This window comes from Marmota marmota, unplaced genomic scaffold (genome assembly GCF_001458135.2).
Source record: "Marmota marmota marmota unplaced genomic scaffold, marMar, whole genome shotgun sequence".
Classification (NCBI taxonomy): Eukaryota; Metazoa; Chordata; class Mammalia; order Rodentia; family Sciuridae; genus Marmota; species Marmota marmota.
Window position 1 is genome coordinate 2870206 of NW_025999925.1, and position 21258 is coordinate 2891463.

Consider the following 21258-nt stretch of genomic DNA (forward strand, 5'->3'; position numbering starts at 1 on the left):
CCCGCCCCCCCCCGTACCGCCCTGTGCAATCCAGTGAATTTCGACTCCTCAACAAATGCCCCCCACCCCCACCCCTGCTATTGAGAGTCAGCATCTGCTTATCAGAGAATATCTGGCCTTTGGTTTGGTGGGATTTGCTTATTTCACTTAGCATAATAGCCTCCAGTTCCATCCATATACCATCAAATGCCATAATTCTATTTTTTTCTTTCTGACTGAGTAATATTCCATTGTGTATATGTGCCACCTTTTCTTTATCCCCATTCATCTTTGAAGGGCACCTAGGTTGGTTCCATAGCTTAGCTATTATGATAGGAACATTGATGTGGCATCACTATAGTATGCTGATTTTAAGTCTTTGCATATATGCTGAGGAGTGGGATAACTGGGTCAAATGGTGGTTCCATTCCAAGTTTTCTGAGAAATCTTCATACTGCTTTCCAGAGTGATTGCACCAATTTGCAGTTTCACCAGCAATGTATGAATGTATCTTCCCCCCACCCCCGACATCCTTGCCAACATTTATTGTTACTTATATTCTTGATAAATGCCATTCTTCTTTGTACTGTTTTTAATCTTAAAAGGCTACATACTAAACAACCCAACTATACAGCATTCTAGAAAAGGCAAATCTATATGGAGAAAGTAAAAAAAAAAAAAAAAAGATTAGTAGCTCCCAGGGGTTAACAGCTGGCAGAGCATAAATGGGGGAAGTGCAGAGGATTTTAGGGCAGTGATACTATAAGGTAAGATACCTGTTGTTACAGGTTTGTTCAAACCCAGAGAACATTCAATACCAAGAGTGAATCCTAATATACACTGGACTTTGGATGATTATCCCAGGTCCATGTAGTTTTATCAGTTGCAACCTGTGGACCACTCTGGTGGGGATGTTGATAATAGGGGAGACTACAGATGTGTGGGGGCACAGGGAGATGGAAAACCTTGTGTACCTTCTGCTTAATTCTGCTATGTAACTAAAACTGCTTTAAAAACAATCTTTAAAAAAAAATGAATAATGTCCCATGCCCAGGAGGAATTTGAGCTTGGGCCAGACAGGGACAGCTTTCAGAGGCTGTGTATGGAGACTGAGAGCCAAAGTGCAAGATTTGCAAATTTATTATGAGGGAAGAGAAAGGAATGTGAACACAGTGCATGGGAAGGAAACAAAAATGGACAGATGAGTGAAGAAGGCAAGTCTACTGGAAACAATGAAAAGATGCTGCCCGGACACAGGCACCTTAAATTAAGTGACAGTGAGGAGAGCAGGAGGTGACCCAGTTGCTGTAACAGAGAAACTCAGAAGCCAATTGGCACAACATAATTAAAAGCTCATTTCTTGCTCCTAAAAGTTCCCCAGGCAGACACTGCTGCCCGGGTGACTCTCCTCCAGGTAGTGTTCCAGGGACCCAGGCTCTGGCCACCTTGTGGCTCTATCACCTACAACACTTGGTTGCCAAGTTCCCCTGCTCCATGCCAGACAAGAGAAAAGCAAGTGACAATCACACCTTTCCAGGCCTGCACCTGGCACCCATCTGGTCCACTCCCCTTCAGGTGGCCAGCAAGTGGCTAGGAAATGTTTAATAGATTAGTGTCCCGGAGAAGGAAGGAACAGTTTGGTTATTAACTGAAGTTCTGCCACAGGCTCTCACACAGTGAGCGATTCCCAGAGAACATCTAAGAGCTAAGATTGCCACCAAATCGCAAACTTAGTTTCATCAAAATTGAATATATACTTAATTTTTAAAAAATAATTTTTAAAAAACCAGAAGAGTTAAGCAAGTTGGTGGAGCATGTTGGGAATAATGGCTTTCCCACACATATGTTTGTTTTCAAAAGCGTCTCCCCTCTCCCCACATACACCTCTCTCAGTCTCAACAATTTTATTCCAAACACTGTGATGGAAGTTATTCTACAAGTGTCTCTTAATTTAGGAATGAGAGAACTTGGAAGAAAACAGTCTCCTTGATTAAGACCTGCTTACATAATAAAGGAAATTACCATGCTTAATGATAAAGGATATTTCTGGCACTGTGGATTAAATTATGGCTGTCTACTGGGCCTCTTGAAATCACCCCAAAGCACAACACAACTAATGGATTAAAGTCTTCTAGAAGCATTTAGCCTTATAATTTACTCATCATTAAGGAAGAGAAACCAAGTTCCATAACCACCCTATCCAAATTCAAATAGCAACTCGCTGACCACCTGGAGATGGTAAGTATGGGTCTCCTCCTGGAGTCTATTATTACACAGTAACCTGTCAAATATTCCCATGACTGTGTTGCAGGATCCCAGTTATTTCCTTTCTACCACACGATCACTAGATATTACAACAAGACCCTATCTCTCTGAAAAAAATTCTTGGCGGGGTTCTTTTTTTGTTTGTTTGTTTGTTTGTTTTGGAACTGGTGGTCGAACCCAGGGCTTTGCAAATGCAAGGCAGTCACTTTGCCACTGAGCTACATCCCAGACCTGAAAAAACTCTTTGGTGGTGGAGCAAAAAGCATGTCTCCAACCCATAAGATGATTTGAATTTTTAAAGGTCTGTCTAATTGAAGAAATCCCTAAATTACAGGGAACCCTTCAGTTATCTCATTCTGAACAGGATAGCTACAGAGTCATATTTGTTTTTTTAACTGGTTATACCCTTCTTCCAAACTGCATGATTCCAAACCTTTTTAGCCACATAAGGAAAGCACACATAACTTCTCTGAGGCAAGTAACCATGGTCCCAATAATTACAGAAATTAAAGCATTCCTGTTGAAACCCAAGATGCTAAATTTTGTTGAGCACACTGTTGCTAAAAATGGTTTCTTTTTGTCAGAGAGACCATCAGGAACTTTCTACATTTTGGGATAAGAAATTTAAGGAGGTCATTTTTGGTTTTTGATTTTTATTTGCCTAAAGGCAGAGAAGGGAAAAATTAAAGACCTTCATCTGATCACTGTAAAAAATAATAATAATCCAGTTCACAACATACTGTTCCAATGTATGCTGACATTCAAGGGGTTGATATTTAATGGTTTGAAAACTCAACACAAAGTTTTTAAAAAGAAAGGCAAAATATTCTTTAGAAGGTACTTAATTTTCACAAAAATATCAAGAACAATTTTTTCTTTTTTCAAATCTAAAATTTTAAACAATTAAAATACATCAACCTTTAAAGAAATTCCTCCTGGTAGCAGACCAGTGGTAAGCTGTATCGATGGGAGAATGTACCCATTATCAAGTTGACAATCTTGGATGTATTTTTTCTTATTTGGCCTTAAAAGTACCTAGAGACACAGGGTAACACTGGAATCCAGCCAGGTGGGCAAAATATCCCTACTTCCCTTTCCCTCTCTTTGTCTATCCGTCTGTCAACCTGTCAGTCTTTTTCATAGCTTTGCTAGCACATCTTGTTAACAGGATAATCATTTTTACTCCAATCATTGCTCTGTGAGTAATAGACCTATATAATATATCTGCCCAGTTTACTGTTTTAAAAAACTCTGAATTTGAGGGTAAATTAAATAGATTTTATTAAAGTTCACTTCTAACACTTATAGACATAACTATAGGCTATAAACCATAAGCTGTAAATGTAACTATAAGCTGTAAATAACATGCATGTTAATGTTTTGAATTTTATCTTGAACTAGAAAAAAAACTGACTTGTAACCAGGATTAGAGTCATGACATATTAAATGAATATCATTGCATACCACCATTAGGAAATGTTTAATCCTCACAGTACTGCATAGTGAGTTTTGTCATTCCCATTTAATAAATGAGGAAAGTGAGACTCTGATCAAATTAGGTCACAGCTGGGATTCAAATTCAGGTCTGTCTAGTGTTTACTGCTTGCTCCTGTTTCAAGATTAAAACAATTGTTAGTGTGCAGATGGTTCATAGGTATTCAAAGGCCCCCAGAAGACAGTTCCCAATTCATATAGTGCCACTCTCCAAGACTAATAAAAATAGTCCATACAATTTGGGTGAAATTGGCTACTTACTTTAATTTGGACAGCTTAATAAGGACAAGAATGTATCTATCTTCATAATATCATAAAGTAGTAGCTTCCCTGAAATGTGATCATAATAAACTTGAGAAATTTAATATATCCCAGGTATTGAAATACAGAGTGATGCATCGTGGTGCATGCCTATAATCCCATCAACTAGGGAGGCTGACACAGAAGGATCACAAGTTCAAAGCCAGCCTCAGCAACTTAGTGAAATCCTGTCTCAATTTTTAAAAAAAGGGGTGGGGGGTGGGGATGTGGCTCATTGGTTAAGTACCCCTGGGTTCAATCTCCAGCACACACAAAAAATGTGACACTAGAATGAAGAATACAAACAAACAGATGGTGATTAAATGACTTTTAGAAATAGAAAACCTAGAGAATGAGAATTTTTTAATATTTATTCAGTATTGTCCTACAAACAAGAAGAGCAAAGCAAGCAAAAGTGAATGTGTCAGTCTGTTTGACAGACACCTAGAGTGGATGCTGCAGTCTTGAATGCAGCATTTGCAAACAGTTCTTCTTTAGACAACAGGTTCTTGAAAATGAAATTAGCACTACACACAGCACCATCATGCACAGAACAACATATATTGTAATGGTGCGTGACTCTAATCCATTTAGCTCTGATCATGCACCATTATGAAGGACCTCTAGGTTGCAGTGATATTTACAGGGCCCTTCCTAATGGTCAAGGCTTTCTACCCTTTCCCAATTTTCTGCTTGCCTTTATTTTCCATTGCCTTGAGTGCACCGCATGAAAACTCGAATTTCAATCCCCAGTACTGTACTCTTCTTTGGTTTCTCGGGACAAGATCACACACCTTTGGTCAAGTACCTTACATCAAAACTGATCTTTAAGAACATGGAGAAATGGTAGAAAGAGCATCCACAGAAAGCAACATGATTGAAAGCACCCAGTCAACCCAGAAGTTTGAGATCACACACATCAGGTGATCTCATCCCAGAGGGAAACTTTTCCATAAGCCCATCTAGTACATGTGTTCAGTGCTGGAAACTGCATGAGTTCTCCGTAGCTGAGAATATTCTTTAGCACTCTGAATATTAGCCCTTCAACCCATCTGAACTTAGTGTTAAGTTCAAGGAGAGCTTTGTTATTTTCTGTACTACTCTCTATAATTCCAGTATTTCATCATTTAAAATCTACATAAGAAGCAGTTTACAATAAGATTTATATATCACACCCAATTTGAAAGAAAAATTTCATTTTCAGATTTGCAAAGTTAAGTTGATCCAAGATCGGTAGAGGCCCCATGGAGCCACTAACCTGAACATTTCCTTACACATTGGGATCAAACAAAGAAATAATTGTAAGAATGAGAAACCTTCCTGTCCTGTTGTGCATGTTTATTAATGGCTTCAATGAAGGCATAGGTGTCCTTATCAAATTTACCTGGCAGAAGAAAGGTCGGGAGGGTCAGTTTTGGTGAACTGAGATTCAAAAGGAACTCAACAGGGCCAACACCAACAAGATGAGTTTCATCAACTATCAGTGAAAGTTATTGAACTCAGGTTAAAGAAAACTCAGCTACATGATAGAGAACGGAAGTGGATCAGATGATAAACAACACTGATGTGTAAAGGACTTATAAATTTCGAATACAGTGAACTCAGGATGGTTCAACATTGCACCACACAACTCGCCAAAATGAGCTAAAATGACCCGAGACTGCAGGACAGTATCCAGAGCAGGGGAAAGAATGGTTGCATTATCCTCTGCAGGGCAATGCAGAGCCTCCTGTTCAATCTGGAGCTGTGATTGAACTGGATGTTGAGGGAAATCAGCTTAGTCCATAGCTCTCAAGACCACACCCTGAGAAGAAAGGCTACTCAAGTAGGTTATTTATGCTGAAGAGGAGACCCTAGTGGCAGGCTATAAAATCTGTTCTCAGACTTTCAAAGAATTATGCCCAAGAAAGAGTAGAGTTGTTACATAATGCCCCAGGGGAAAACTGGAACCAGTGGAGAGAATTACTGGAGGCAGATTTTAGGACTTTCCAACTATGGAATCCCTTCCTTCAGGGTAAAGGGGTTTCTCTCCACCACCAGTCATCCCTTGGAGAGTAAATGGCCATCAGTTCCTATTGTCAGAGGGATTCCTACACAAAGATGCCATTAAGAAAACTATTCAAACTCACTATGTTAGTCAGTTTTTTATTTCCTGTGGCCAAAATACCAGACACTAACAATGTACAGGAAGAAAAGTTTATTTGGGGCTCTCTGTCTCAGAGGTCCTTGGTTGGCTAACTCCATGGCTATGGGTCCGTGGCGGAAGGGCATGGTGAAGGAGAACTGCTTAGCCCAAGGTAACCAGGAAGCAGAGAGAGCAAGGAGCCAGTGACAGCCAATGGCCTACTTCTTCCAGTCACACTGCACCTGCCTGTAGTAAACCACCAAGGAGTCCATTCAAATTATTAATCCATTAAATGTATTAATATGATGGTGATGTTATAGTTCTCATAATCTAGTCATTTCACCTCTGAACATTCCTGCATTGCCTAACTCTTGAGATTTTCAGGGAACATCTCATAACCAAACCATAACCCTCTCACTGGATATTAAGGGCGTTTCTCTATTGCTGATATCCAGAGAATCACAAAAGGCCAAAGTGAAATGATCACAAAAGATTATATCACACACTCCCCTTAATTCTGGGCAAGAGGAGAAGCTGTCCACAATCACTTGAAATGTTTTTCTTTATATATTTCCAAAAAGAGATTTTTCTCATTTTCTTGGTATTCCCATAGCCCTGGCTTTTAAAATGGTTCTTCCTGATATTTGACCTAAATTTCTCCTTCCGAGTTTTATCAATACACATGGATACTAAAATGGGCTTTGTAATGATCATGACAGGACAATGGACAGAAGAACAGATAATTAATGAAGGAAAAATATTTACAAAAAAAAATTAAGCAATAAATTTTTTTGGAATTTGTTTTAGTTGTTGATGGACCTTTTTTTTAAATTTATTTATAGGTGATACTGAGAATTGAACCCAGTGCCTCACACATGCAAGGCAAGTGCTCGACTACTGAGCTACAACTCCAGCCCCTAAGCAATGAATTTAGAAAGCTTTCAATCACTGAATGCCAAATATCATTTAGAACACTTATAAAATCACTAGAAGACTAGTTTGCACACTTTCTTTTCAGAGTGAAAATACTGACCTCCTTGCATAAAAGCTCTGCTTTCATTTTCAGGCCCATATTTCTCTGTGCAAAAAGAACTATACAGAAACTTAATGTATTTGGTTTAAAACAACTCAAAACAGAGGGTAAAATATGGTTGGGTCACAGGAACACAGGAAAACCTTAAAAGGCTGGTGGCAACATTACTTGTGTTTTAAAATGCCTGTTCACTTAAAAGGTACCAAAATACAGATTAAATAAAACACGTCCTTCTCTCATTTCTGTAGAAACTGGATAAGCTGCCAAAATACAGCTGCCTTGGAACACTGCTTAGCATAGAACGCTTGCTGGCCTGATTCCTAGCAACTTATACTGTTCTTGGTAAATTGATCACATACCATGCTGATATACTTTTGCACCTCACCAATTTGCTTACTAGGGAGCCAATCAATTTTCCATTAAAACTCCTTATTTCCTAGTTAACTGCATATCATATTCTAGATTCTCTTTACTGCATTCACTTGAATCGATAATGCAAGAAGAATAGGAAAAAAATAATCTTGTTATTAGCTGATTATTTAGTATGAGAGTCTCTAATTTTACTTCAGAAAACTAGCATGAATTCTTTAATGAAAGTAAAGAGCAACAATATTTTTAGAGTCACCATTTGAAGAACTGTTAAGTGTTATTAAGTTTATCTAAGGGAAAAAATAGTGTCCAGTGGACCAATGTTCTATTCATACCTATAAACCTCAAAACTAAAGGGTAGCCAGGTTCAGTGGTGCATACCTGTAATCCCAGATGGCTGAGGCAGAAGGATCACAAGTACAAGGCCAGCCTCAGAAACTTAGGAAGGTCCTAAGAGCAACTTTGTGAGACCCTGTTTCAAAATTTAAAAAATTAAAAGGTCTGGGGATGTGGCTCAGTGGTAGAGCACCCCTGGGTTCAGACCCTAGTGCCTAAAACAAAAACAAATAAATAAAAAGTAAAGAGCATAGCCACACAAGGTAATGGACCATAATAGCTCTAACTGCTCCTAAATGAATTCACAAAATAGATACTGTGCAAATATAATTAGGCAGGGCAAAGAGCTACAACCACGGAACTGCTCCTCTGTACAAAAATATCTCCTGAATTAGTCTGCCACAGTTTATGATACTCTAATCATTAAATTTAGACTTGGGTATTATAAAGTCATTAAGAATCATGATAAATAATATTTAATGGTACAGAAAAATAATGGTGAAGTAAAAAATAAGTCACAAAAAACGGAAATACCAACCATTCTGACTCAGCATCTTCACTCATAGGTATTTATCTAGGTATAGTGTATTGTGTGAAGTTATATCCACAAAAACCTGTGTAGGGTTATAGCAGCTCTATTCATAATCCCCCAAATCTGGAAGCACTCAAACATCCTTTCATGAATAAAACTGTGGTCCTTTCACAATGCAAAGCCACTTGGCAATAAAAAAGAGCAAAGTTCTCAAACTTAGGACAAATGATGAAATCTCAGATGGATTTTGCCGAGTGGTTAAAAACCAGACTTGCATGGCTAAATAAACTAAGAGTCCACTTATCTGACATCCTAGAAGTTACCTTTAATGTTTTACAACTATAGGGAAGAAAACAGATCAGCGGTTGCCCAAGATTAGAGTCAGAGGATGCTCTGGCTACAACAAAGAGGTAGCAGAGAGATTTGGTGGGATGGGGTGATAGAAATGTTCTATATTTAGGTTGTGGGGCTGCTCATAACACTGTGTGCATTTGTCAAAACCCAGAAAGCTATACACTAAAACGGGTGAATTTTATTATGTGAACATTGTACCTTAATAAATCTGCCTTTTAAAAAAATCATTCTCTAAAATAGAAAGTCTTCTCATGTCCAGATTAAATTAGGTTCTGTGTAATTCTCCAAAATGTATTCATTTCTTAAAGGGGAAAAAAAAGAGGTTATCTGTTTTAAGGTTGCGAAATTATTACCTAGAATTTTTGAAGGAATAGAACACAGAAGAGAGAATTTTTAATGGAGATACATAAATTACATGAATTTCAGGACCCTCAGGCCTAGCTGGGATACCCTGAGAGACCACAGCAGGGGCATTTCCATGGGCCACTGGAGGGCCACCAAGGTATTACACAGAGCTAGAAAGAAGGTTTTATCTTAAAAGGGAATAGGGACAGAAGATAGCCTCTTTCAGCTTTCTACTTTCAGGAATTGTCCCCAAATGTAAACCCCAGAGTCCACTCAAGGGCCAAGCCAAGGGTGCAGGTGAACGTTTTCAATTTCCTCAGGTCTACGCTGAAACATTTCTAGATCAATTAAGTCATGACGAAGGAGTCACCAGGAACAAACCAATCTGGTTTGATCCAAGCGGGGCTTAGAATGTCCTTCATGGTATTGGCACCAAAATAGACATGTAGATCAATGGTACAGAATAGAAAACACAGAGACAAACTCACATAAATAGTTTTCTCATACTAGATAAAGGCACCAAAAACATACATTGGAGAAAAGATAGCCTATTCAACAAATGATGCTGAAGAGAACTGGAAATCCACATGCAGAAATAATGAAAATAAACCTCTATCTCTCACCATGCACAAAACTCAATTCAAAGTGGATCAAAGACCTAGGAATTAGACCAGAGACCTGTACCTAATAGAGGAAAAAGCAGGCCCAAATCTTCATCATGTCAGATTAGGCCCTGACTTCTTCAACAAGACTCCTATAGCACGAGAAATAAAATCAAGAATTAATAATGGGATGGATTCAAACTAAAAAGCTTCTTCTCAGCAAAAGAAACAATCTGTGAGGTGAAAAGAGAGCCTACGTTTTGGGAGCAAATTTTTGCCACCTGCACTTTAGATAGAGCACTAATCTCCAGGATATATAAAGAACTCAAAAAAGTTAACACCAAAAAAACAAATAACCCAATCGATAAATGGGCCAAGCAGCTGAACAGACACTTCTCAGAAGAAGATATACATTCATTCGACAAATATATGAAAAAATGTTCAACATCTCTAGTAATTAGAGAATACAAATCAAAACTACTTGAAGATTTCATCTCATGCCAGTCAAAATGGCAGTTATCAAGAATACAGGCAACAATAACTATTGACAAGGATGTGGGGAAAAGGTACACTCATACATTGCTGGTGAGACTCAAATTGGTGCAGCCAATTTGGAAAGCGGTATGGAGATTCCTTGGAAACCTGGCAATGGAACCACCATTTGACCCAGTTATCCCACTCCTCAGTCTATACCCAAAGGACTTAAAAAGAGCATACTACAGTGACATAGCCGAATCAACATTTATAGCAGCACAATTCACAATAGCTAAACTGTGGAACCAACCTAGATGCCCCACGGTAGATGAATGTATAAAGAAACTGTGGTGTGTGTGTGTATATATATATATATATATATATATACACACACACACAGTGGAATACTACTCAGCATTAAAAGAGAATAAAATTATGGCATTTGCAGGTAAATGGATGGAGAATATCATGCTAAGTGAAGTAAGCCAATCCCAACAAACCAAAGGCTGAATGTTCTCTCTGATAAGTAGATGCTGATCTGTAATGGGGGTGGGGGTGGGGGCACAGGATAGGATATGGAAAAAATGGAGAAATTTTGATTGGGCAAAGGTGAGGGAGGTTGGGGAAGGGGCATGAGGTCAGGAAAGATGGTGGAATGAGATGGACAACCTTACCCTAGATACATATATGCTGTGATACTACATCCCGCACAATCAAAGAAATGAAAAGTTGTGCTGCAATTGTGTACAATAAAGCAAAATGCATTCTGCTGTCATGTATACCTCATTTTAATTAATTAATTAATTAATTTTAAAATGTGCTCCATATCTTTAAAACACCAGAAAAGGAGGCCTGAGAGGTGGCACAGGAGACTTAGAAAGGCTTATCCTCCTAAACAGATTTGAAAGCAAGGAACTTCCTCTTGAGCTTAACAGGAGAACTGCTTTTTTGTATTTGTCTTTTTTTCACTTTTTACTTTTTTTTTTTTTTTTTTTTTTAGGAAAAGCATATAAATAAACCTTAACTGGTCCTTACAGAGAAATATAAGGTCATATTTAGGTCAGAGATGTTAAAACTAGTTTTTATAAAGTAAGAAATTGTTTTTCTTAAGAAACATTCTTTTCCCTCAAATGGAAGAGTATGGTAATCATTTTCCACAGGGGATATAAGAAAGGAGAGTGGCCTAGAAGAGGTACAGGAATAATTACCAGAAAACAATTATATTAGAGACTTCCCTAGACACTTTAAAAGGATGTCAAAATTTATTAAATTAGAATGTGGACTAAATATATCTTCATACTTCACACTGACTAACAAATGTTCCTGAAAAATAATTATTTGGCTAATTAAGATACCAAATTGTCTTTAAAGCAATTTGGTGTCTTAAAAGGCCCTTAAAAGTACTATCTTAACATGTTCATCAAACCGGATCACCACTTTAAAAATGGCCTCTTTAAAAGTTGTGTAATCTTTGTTAATATATGAATAAGGACATATACATACACTTACCTTTTTTCATCTTCATTTTCTCTGAAATTCTGAATTAATGGAAATTCATCATAAAATAGAGATCCAGCCAGGTGCAATGGCACACACCTATAATCCCAGCAGCTCAGGAGGCTGAGGAAGAAGCACGTGTTCAAAGCCAGCCTCAGCAACCTAGCAAGGTCCTAAGAAACTTAGTGAGACCCTGTCTCAAAACAAAATATAAAAAGGTGGTGGGGATATGGCTCAGTGATTAAGCACCACTGGGTTGAATCCCCAGTACAATCAACCAATAAATAAGTTTAAAGAGAGAGAGAGAGAGAGAGATCCACCTGCTTCTTTCTCAACAGGGATACCAAACTAGTATCAGGAGTGGTATTTTGGGTGTTGAATCAGGTACTTTTAGAGAGAGAGAGAGAGAGAGAGAGAGAGAGAGAGAATTTTTTTAATATTTATTTTTTAGTTTTCGGTGGACACAACATCTTTATTTTATTTTTTATGTGGTTCTGAGGTCGAACCCAGCGCCCCGCGCATGCCAGGCGAGCGCGCTACCGCTTGAGCCACATCCCCAGCCCCAATAAAAATAAATTTTTAAAAAAGGTATTGTGTTCATCTACAACTAAAAAAAAAGCAATAGGAGCAAGTAAATTTGTACACATTATTTTCATGACCTACTTGAAGAAAGTGGGTCTTTCTAAAGGATAAAGCATTATATATTTTGAAACATAAATTGTGAAATAAGAGACAAAATAATAATGTGGAAATTTGTTTGGGCTGTAGTTAAGAGACCTGGGCCATTTCATTTTACCCTATTCATCATACCACTGAAATTCATTGTTGTCATTCTCTGGTAGTCCCAGAGTACCATTAAACAGCTGTGTGATTTTGGACACACCACATATATCTCTCTGAGACTTACAGAGGGGACAAATCATACTGGGTAAGTCATGGGAATTGGTTAAAGTTTAGAAACCTGTCAGTGTGGTGGTGTCTGGTATGTCATGGATGTTCAAGAATATTAATTATCACTTTCCCTCCCTTCTGAAAAGCTATTGTTACATATTCACAGTGGATCATTTGCTTGGCCTACTAAATAGGCAGCTTAGCCCAGAAGCAAGCTTTTCTATCTCTGAAGCCTCATGTGTTTGATTTATGTGTGTACTGTTGCCTAATTATTTTTTAATTAGCAGTAAATAGCAGCAAAAGACCTAGTAGGCAATCTCCCGGATATAATCATTAGACATTGACTGTGTGCTTTGGTCTGCAGAGAACTGTCCAGGTTAGGATGGAACCAGCTCTAGGCTAGTGGCAGGACTGTACCTAAGTCCTTAAGCCAAGGGCATCTCTGACAGAGGGACTGCAGACAGATGGGAGAAGATTCCTAAAGAATTCCCAGGCTGGGGCTGGGGATGTGGCTCAAGCGGTAGCGCGCTCGCCTGGCATGCGTGCAGCCCGGGTTCGATCCTCAGCACCACATACAAACAAAGATGTTGTGCCTGCCGATAACTAAAAAATAAATAAATAAATATTTAAAAAAAAAAAAAAAAAAAAAAAGAATTCCCAGGCAAAGGGCATGGGATTGACAATTTTTAGCTACAAAGTCAACAAAAACCAAGGAGCACTAAATAAAATGATAATGATAATAATACCAACTTGTATGTAGGGTAATTATAAATTAAAAGTAGCTGGTCTGACAAGCCAAGATTAGGCTCATTTTTTAAAAAGGCCCTGAGAGTGCTCAAAGCAAAGTCAGCTTCTGGGAGGAAAATATGTCAAAAGTCACTGACCAACAGACCAAGCCACATTGTAGAGATCTGAATTGTTCCCTCTGCATCCTCAGCAGAATCTAAGTGACATTTTCCCTCAATTTCTCAACATTTCAACAGTTTTCCAGCATCCAAAAATAGTGACTCAAGAAGATGACAAAGCGAGAACGTTGAAGAAGAAAGTCTGGTCAACAGGTGTCCACACAGCCCTGACGGAGAACTAAGCCCCAGTACCTAAGTCCCAGTAACTAAGGCAGGGATGTGGGCCTCCTCCTCCTATTCCAGCAACCCTGTCCTCCCTTGGACTCCAGGGAAGATTGCCTTTGGTTTCTCTGGCCCTTCGAGGCCAAAGAGAAAGAGAGAAGGAGAAGAAAAGCCCAGATTCAAGAGTTTCCTGCTCTCCAGATTCTCAAAACAAAGATCTGAGTGCGAATTAAAACAATGAAACCTCTAATCTCTATTGTAAAACTAATGTTAAATGGAATGAGTTTCAACCTCTCCTGCTATGAAGAAGTCTGAGAGTCAGCACATTTTGTATAAAGCTGTTGTTTTGAACAGGCATGGGGCTTTCAAATTCCCCCAAAGGTTTTTCATATCCTAACATAGTCAACAAAATGGGAAGATATATGTGTCTTCAATTATATTGGAGCTAGCACTTTTATTTGTGTGTGTGTGTGTGTGCATTTTTTTATTGTTGTTTTCTGATATCAACTCTGACATACACATAGCCTCCTTTACATCTTTCCTCAAGTCTCAGAAGAGGACATTTCTCTTCAAACTCCCTGTGTACTCGGTCCCTGTATGTCAGGCTGTATCCTCCCACCCATCACTCCCCTTGTCCTCTGGCATTTCCCTGTCTCCCCAGATCACCCTGGCTGACATCCCACCTCCAACACGCCTTGACCAAAGTCATCACTGAGTCTTAGTGGCCAGATGCAATCTCCCGGACTTCTCTCTGTCTGCTAATTTTGATGCCTACTCCCTTCTTGAAATTCTCCTCTCCCCTGCCTTCCAACACACCATTTTCTCTTCTCTTTTAAAATTGTCCCTTAGTTTTCCAAGCCTCTTCTATTCATTCACTCAAGGAGAAAGACATGCTGCCTCCAGGAACCACTTATCATCTCTATTCATGGAGCCATTTACTCTTTTTACCTGTAAAATACAATCATTATTAAATACAATCATTATTAAATGGTCTCTATAATCTAGTAACACAACAGGAAAAGCATATCTGTATCATTTTAAATTTTCATGCATGAGATTTCTTAAGGCAAACTGCCATATTCAAAGCACCTTCATTTACATTAATTCATTTGTATTTTACAACAACCCATTTTTATTTTACCCATTTGCCTGTGAAACAACAGATGGTCTGACAGGCAGGATTAATCATGGGATCTGTACCTGCCCATTCTCTAGCCTGGACTCTTCCCATTGCACAGTGTTCTTTAGCATTCCTTCAATGGTGCTTGGCAACTAGCCATATCTGGTACTTAGGAATATAATCCCCAGGTAACATTTTCTACCTACGTACGAGTACAAGCTGCCTACTTGATAATGGGGCTCCTATTAGAGGAGCATATATTAGTCAGCTTTTCATCACTGAGACAAAATACCTAAGAAAAACAACTTAAGGGAGGAAAAATTTATTTTGGCTCAGGGTCCATGTTGGCTGCCTCCATTGCTACTGTTCCTGTGGTGAGGCAGAACAGCATGGTGGAAGGACATGGCAGAGCAAAGCTGCTCACCAGTGGCATCTGGGATGCAGAGAGAGAGTGGGGAAGGGGTCAGAGACAAGATGTACTCTTCAAAGGAATGCCCCCAGTGACCCACCTCTTCCAACCAGGTCCTCTCACCTCTTCCTCTGCCTCCCAATAATCCACTCAATGGGAGCCCATCACTAGATGAATCCATTGATGAGATCAGAGCCTCCATAATCCAGTTACTTCCCCAAGGTCCCACCTCTGAACTGCATGGGGGACCAAGCCTTCAACACATGAGCCTTTGAGAAACATCACAGGACCAAACTATAATAGGGCACAATAGAAGCCCTTGCCTCTGGGAATACGTGCCTGTTACTGAATGGTAAACATTCACTCTGGAAATTTTGAATACCTCAGTCCCTAAAATCACAGTGTGATGCAAATATTTCCAACTTGCACAGGAGTTACTTTTTTTTTAGTTCTTGACAACTATGATAAGAATCTGAAGAACAATGATGTGTGGGGTTTTTTTTCATTTCTTTCTTTCTCTCATTTTAAGTATAGAATCTTTCTTGTGTCACTCTGAAGCATCCACCTGTTTTGAGAATTTCAGGGATGGGAGTGAGAAGACATTTTAACACTAATACAGCAAAAAGGAAAAGAGAAGGATCATCTTCTGACATTGCTGGCACTATGATTTTATAGTATGGCAATGAGCTAGAAATGCAGGCTTTATCAAAAGCAGGTCATGGTATTTTTTTAAGTTGTCAATGGACTTTATTTTATTTATTCATATGTGGTGCTGAGAATAAAACCCAGTGCCTCACACATGGCAAGTGCTCTACCTCTGAGCCATGATCCCAGTCCTCATGTTTTTTTTTTTTTTAATAGAAGAAAAAGGCTAGCAACAAAGCATGTTGCCTTAAGACAGGAGAAGAAAAGAGCATATAAGGGGAAAATCCCAAGATTCCCTCCTTCTGGGGAATTATAAGGAGAGACAGAAGAGAAACTTGAGTCCTGATTGCCCTGCTGTGGTTCTGGCTGCAAAGATGGAAAGGTTGTCAGATAAGCTACGTGCCCTCCAGGAGTGAGTAGCATCTGGCCATTTTGATTTGGGGAGGCTGCTCTTGCATCAGCCCAGAGGATGATCAGAGCACAGTAAACACAGCAATGCAAAGTGGCCAGGCTAAGGGAAGGACAGCATTTAGCTTTCCCCTGATAGCTTCAGCTCTGGTATGGTGCCGGCAGGACCAGGCTGCTCTGTGCACCCCCAACAAGGATGAAGATGGTCATGAGTCAAGAGACAGCAGGTCCTACCCGGGGAGATTATTAGGTGACAGCCTAGGCTGTGGCTACGTGGAGGGTATGACAGAGATGTGCCAGAGTCCATTAAGAAGAGTGCTAGCAAGAGCTGAGAGGATGTGGAGTCAAGGTCAGCCAGGCCCTGACCCAGCTGTAAGAGACCAAACCACACAGCTGCAAACAAAAGAGGCAAGCAGACACCCAAGGATGGATGAGCCCATTGAGGAATGGCATGAAGCCAGAAATCCTGTACCCCTAACAGCCCTGTCCCCAGCCCTCCTCCCCTACCCCACCCCAGAAACCATTACTGGAAAGGGAGTCAAATATTGAAAAGACTGAGAATAGTATCCAAATATTATCATGAGAAACCTGAAGGACTTGGTTATATCCCTGCAACAGACCATACCTACTAGAATGTATTCATTTTGTTATCTCCTGCTACCCAGTAGACAGGGGATGATGATGAGGATCAAATCTTTCTTAGAAAAAAATGTAAAAAATATATTTCTTCTTACCAAATTTAACTTGAACAAGTCTAGAATCCTCTTAATAATACAAAGAAGACAAACTCCATTCCCATAAATTCTGTTTAAGTATAATGTCATCATTTCCAGGACTGATACCAAGAGGTCTCTGCTGCTCTGACTAATACAATAATAAGTTTACACATGAGACTCTTGCTTCTAGCTGCAATTATGATTTATCTTTCTTCTAACACCCCCCCATGCCCAGAAAACTATGAGCTCAGTTCTTTTTATATTTCCAATACCTGACACGTAGGTGGCACTCAATAAACTTTTAATAAGTAAATGAGAGTCATAAAGAGTGAATGGACATTCAATAATAAATAGAAACACAACCATGTTCTACATTATTATTGTGGTGTCGATATATTGTTGCATGCAACCTAAGTCTTGTCATCATTCCAGTTTTTCCAAATAAGATTTTAATAGTAGACAAAGAGATTTCCAAGAAAGGAACAGAGGCTAACACTACAGGGAAGTCAGTGGGGAGATTAGCTACAACATGAAAAGAACAAGGTTAAAGACAGAGCAAAACAAAGGCATTTAACAATCCAACTAACAAGACCAGTTTAATAAGCAGATCCCCAGGAAGACAGCCATAAGGAAGGAGGGGGAAAGGGAAGGCATAAAGATCTTCAGGCTGGGGTTTTAATAGGAGCAAATTAAGCATGCTAAATGATTTGCCAACAGGCCTGTATTTACAAAATTGAGTATAGAGCTAAAAGCAATAACTATGGAATTATGGAGTCTCATCATGTTAATTAATACATTTGCTTGGCAGGATTTTTTCAAGATTTTTTAAAAATTCATTCTAGATACTCCATTTTAATAAATGCTCCAACTATTCAGATAAGGAAGGCACTTTAGCTAAGCACTTTTTAGAATGCACTTTTTCCTTCTCCATTGCTGGGAGTTGAACCTGGAGCCTTGCCATGCTAGGGAAGAGCTCTCCCACTGAGCCACATCCCCAGTTCCAGCCTCCTCATAGTGAGAACCAAGTGGAAATTCCGAGCATGGGCAGTATAGAGCAGCATTTAGTCATGAGATTTGCATCCTAAACATGAATTTTATGAAGATTCATATTTTTCCCTTAGTATTTAGTTTAATTAAATATTTATAAGCCAAATTCATGTAGGAGAAACAAATATTTTCTCCAAGTCCTCAAACAGTCCTTTAAATGACCTTCATCCTTGAGCCCAGATATTACTACAGTTGATGATGAAAAATACACATTCGGGAAAGTCTGAAGAATGTCACTAACCGCCTGCAGCAGCTGGGGTTAACCAGGTAAGAGAGAAGTGCTGTTTCCATAACAAAGCAAACAGAAACAAACCCTGGCAGGAGCTAGGTGCCCAGACTGGCCACCTGAGGATCTCCTGGGGCCACAGCACTGTCTAGAAAAGGGAACAGGACACCACTGCTCTGAGCTGTATAACTGCAATGAGCATGCTCTCTCAAATTTACTGAAGTCAAAACAGCAAACACAAGCAAAACCCAGGCCACAAAAGGTGTACCATCTTGCTGCCAACAAATAAATAACATGGGAAAAAAAGAATACTGCGTCTCAAATCAGGCTCTTACATTGGAAATATAATTGGCTGTTCATACCCTCGGGTTCTGCATCTGCAGATTCAACCAACCACAGATGGAAAATATTCATGGAAAAATATTAGCTCTGTGACTGAACATGTACTGACATTTTTCTTGTCATTATTCCCTACACAATGCCGTACATTCATTATTTACATGGCATTTACATTGTATTGGGTATTGTAAGTAATCTAGAGGTGATTTAAAATATATGGGAGGATTTGTACAGATTACATGCAGATATTATATCATTTTATAGAAGGGACTTGAACATCCACAGATTTGGCTCTCCACAGCAGTCCTGCAACCAAACTCCCTGATACTGAGGAACACTGTACTGCAAACTGACCCAGGCACTATGCAGACTTGTCATCAAAACACAGGAAGCAATAATTCTTAATTAATGCATTTTTAGGCAATAAATTAATATTTGAGACTAATTCAGGAAACAAAGGTGCCTGGTACCTCACAGATTATCAATTTAAGAAAAAAAAATCCATCTCCTCTGGTTAGTTCTTAATATTATTTTTTAATATTTTAAAGCCATCATTTACTGTATGACTGACTATATATTTTTTCCACTACTGGGGATTGAACCCATAAGCACTCTACCACTGAGCTACACTTTCCACCTTTTTAATTTTTTATTTTGATGTGGGATCTCGCTAAGTGCTGAGGGTCTCACCAATTTGCTGAGGATTGACCTAGAAATTATGTTCTTCCTGCCTCAGCCTCCCCATTACAGGTGTGTACCTCTGTGCCCAGCTAAAATAGATTTAAATTTTAGATTATAACACATGCAAAGCATCAGTATGTGGAACCCAGGTAGCAGATTCCAAGTATTACTCTCATGCTGAGCTGTTCTCTTGCCTATCAATCCAATCATGGAGTTTCTGAACAGTCATCTCTTGGAATACTGCCTTGACTTATTTAGGTGTCATCTCTGTGAGTCTCTTTCACTTGTCCTATAATGGAGAGTTGATGTGGTAGTCAGAGTTCCCTCTCCATGGATCAGTTGTCCTAGTCCAGTGTGTGCTTAAACAAAGCTGAGAGGTTGTCAGCTAATCTCTTTTCATGTAAAACACAGGCTTATAATCTGAATTTGATTCACCCAACCACGAAAAATTAACAATATTATTATTAATAATAATAACAATAATATTAAAAATAATATTATTAATATTAAAATAATATTAACAATAAAAGAAATTTTATGCATGCTGTTGGCATTTGCCTTTGGGATTGTTTTATTTCATTTTTGTCTGAATGGCATCCAAACCTCTTTTTCAACACCCAGTAACATTGTTCAGTGCCTCCCGGGAATGAACCTGTAATCAGTTCTATAATTTCATTTTCCTCACTCCTTCAACTATTTGATCAAAAAACTTGGCAGAGAGAGAGACTCCGTCTTGTATTCCCACCTCACTGTATTTTAATCCCCACACCTAGAGACTGGCTTTACTGTTCTTTAAATCCTGCCCTCATATTTCCTGTTCTTATCTAGTGACCTTGATCATCTCCCTATCTGGTGCCAGAGATGATGATAAAGAAATTAACTAGGTATCATTGCTGTCCAGGCACTTCTTAAGGCCAACTACTACAACTATGCTCACTCTCCACAGGTAGAAATTGAGACACCTGGGGCTTAAATAAATCCCCTACCTTACAGGGCTGCTTTAGGAGGACTAGCTTGACCTGAGTATCCCTGCTAAGGGCTAAAATCCAAGATGTGCTCAGTCTCAGCCTTTTCATTTCCCCTTATGATTTCTGTTTAAAGGCATCCATTTGCCATTCTAAGTTTTGTTCCCCCTCCCCTTCATTCTCCTATCCCTACCAGTAAACATGAATTATGCCAAATAAGAAAGGAAAGGATACTTCAGCTCAGAAGCTATCTGCATTATTAGTCCATATTCCTTTCTTTGGAAAACATTTAACTTGCCATGCAAACTTTTGTAATCACTCCCAAGTTACAAAAATTCACCTTATAAACAACACAAACTCAGAAGGGACAACCCTTGGCAGCCTCTTCCCTCTTCCACCCCAAATACTATCATATTTCTTTCTCTCCAGAATTCTGAGTGCCAATGTTCACAAATATGTCAAGACCACATCTCAAATAGCTCTGCCAAAAATTTCTATTTGTTCAGGATTGAAGACAACAGACCTGGAAAGATGCCAGTGGCCCAATATCCTCTTCCTGTGCTTTTATCCTACCATTCTGTCTCCAGGAACCAACCCGTCACCCATCCCAAGAAGCAAAGGTATGTTGTGTCAGCAAGAAAACTATATCATCTGGGATTTAACATTTAGCCCTGATCCTCAATATCAAGACTATGGCCAGAGGGAAAGACATAATGAAAACAGAGAAGTGTGTTTAAAAACAATGATGAAGAAAGCAATATAGAGAGACCAAGAGGTCCCAGAAGAATAGCAGAATGCATAAGAGGATATATGTTGTTGGAACTCATCCCCCAGGATTTGCTTGGGCCATGAGTTTCCCTAGTCTGGCCCCTGACAAATAGGTTTTCCATATTAACATTAAGAAAACCTTCATGGGGAGGTTAAAAATTGTTTCACAACTGCTTCATCAAACATTGCATTTTCATAAAAAATTCATCTCCATACATCAATTTTTTTAATTCCCTTGATTTTTCCATTCAATAAGTGAAAGAGAAAAGAG

The 21258-nt window shown here is 39.0% G+C and overlaps 1 protein-coding gene across 2 annotated transcripts in view; it reads right to left on the bottom strand.

Moving 5' to 3' along the window:
• Arhgef28 (Rho guanine nucleotide exchange factor 28) overlaps nucleotides 1-21258 on the bottom strand; it is a 293756-nt gene that overhangs the window by 198510 nt on the left and 73988 nt on the right. The gene's annotated exons all lie outside the window — the stretch shown is intronic.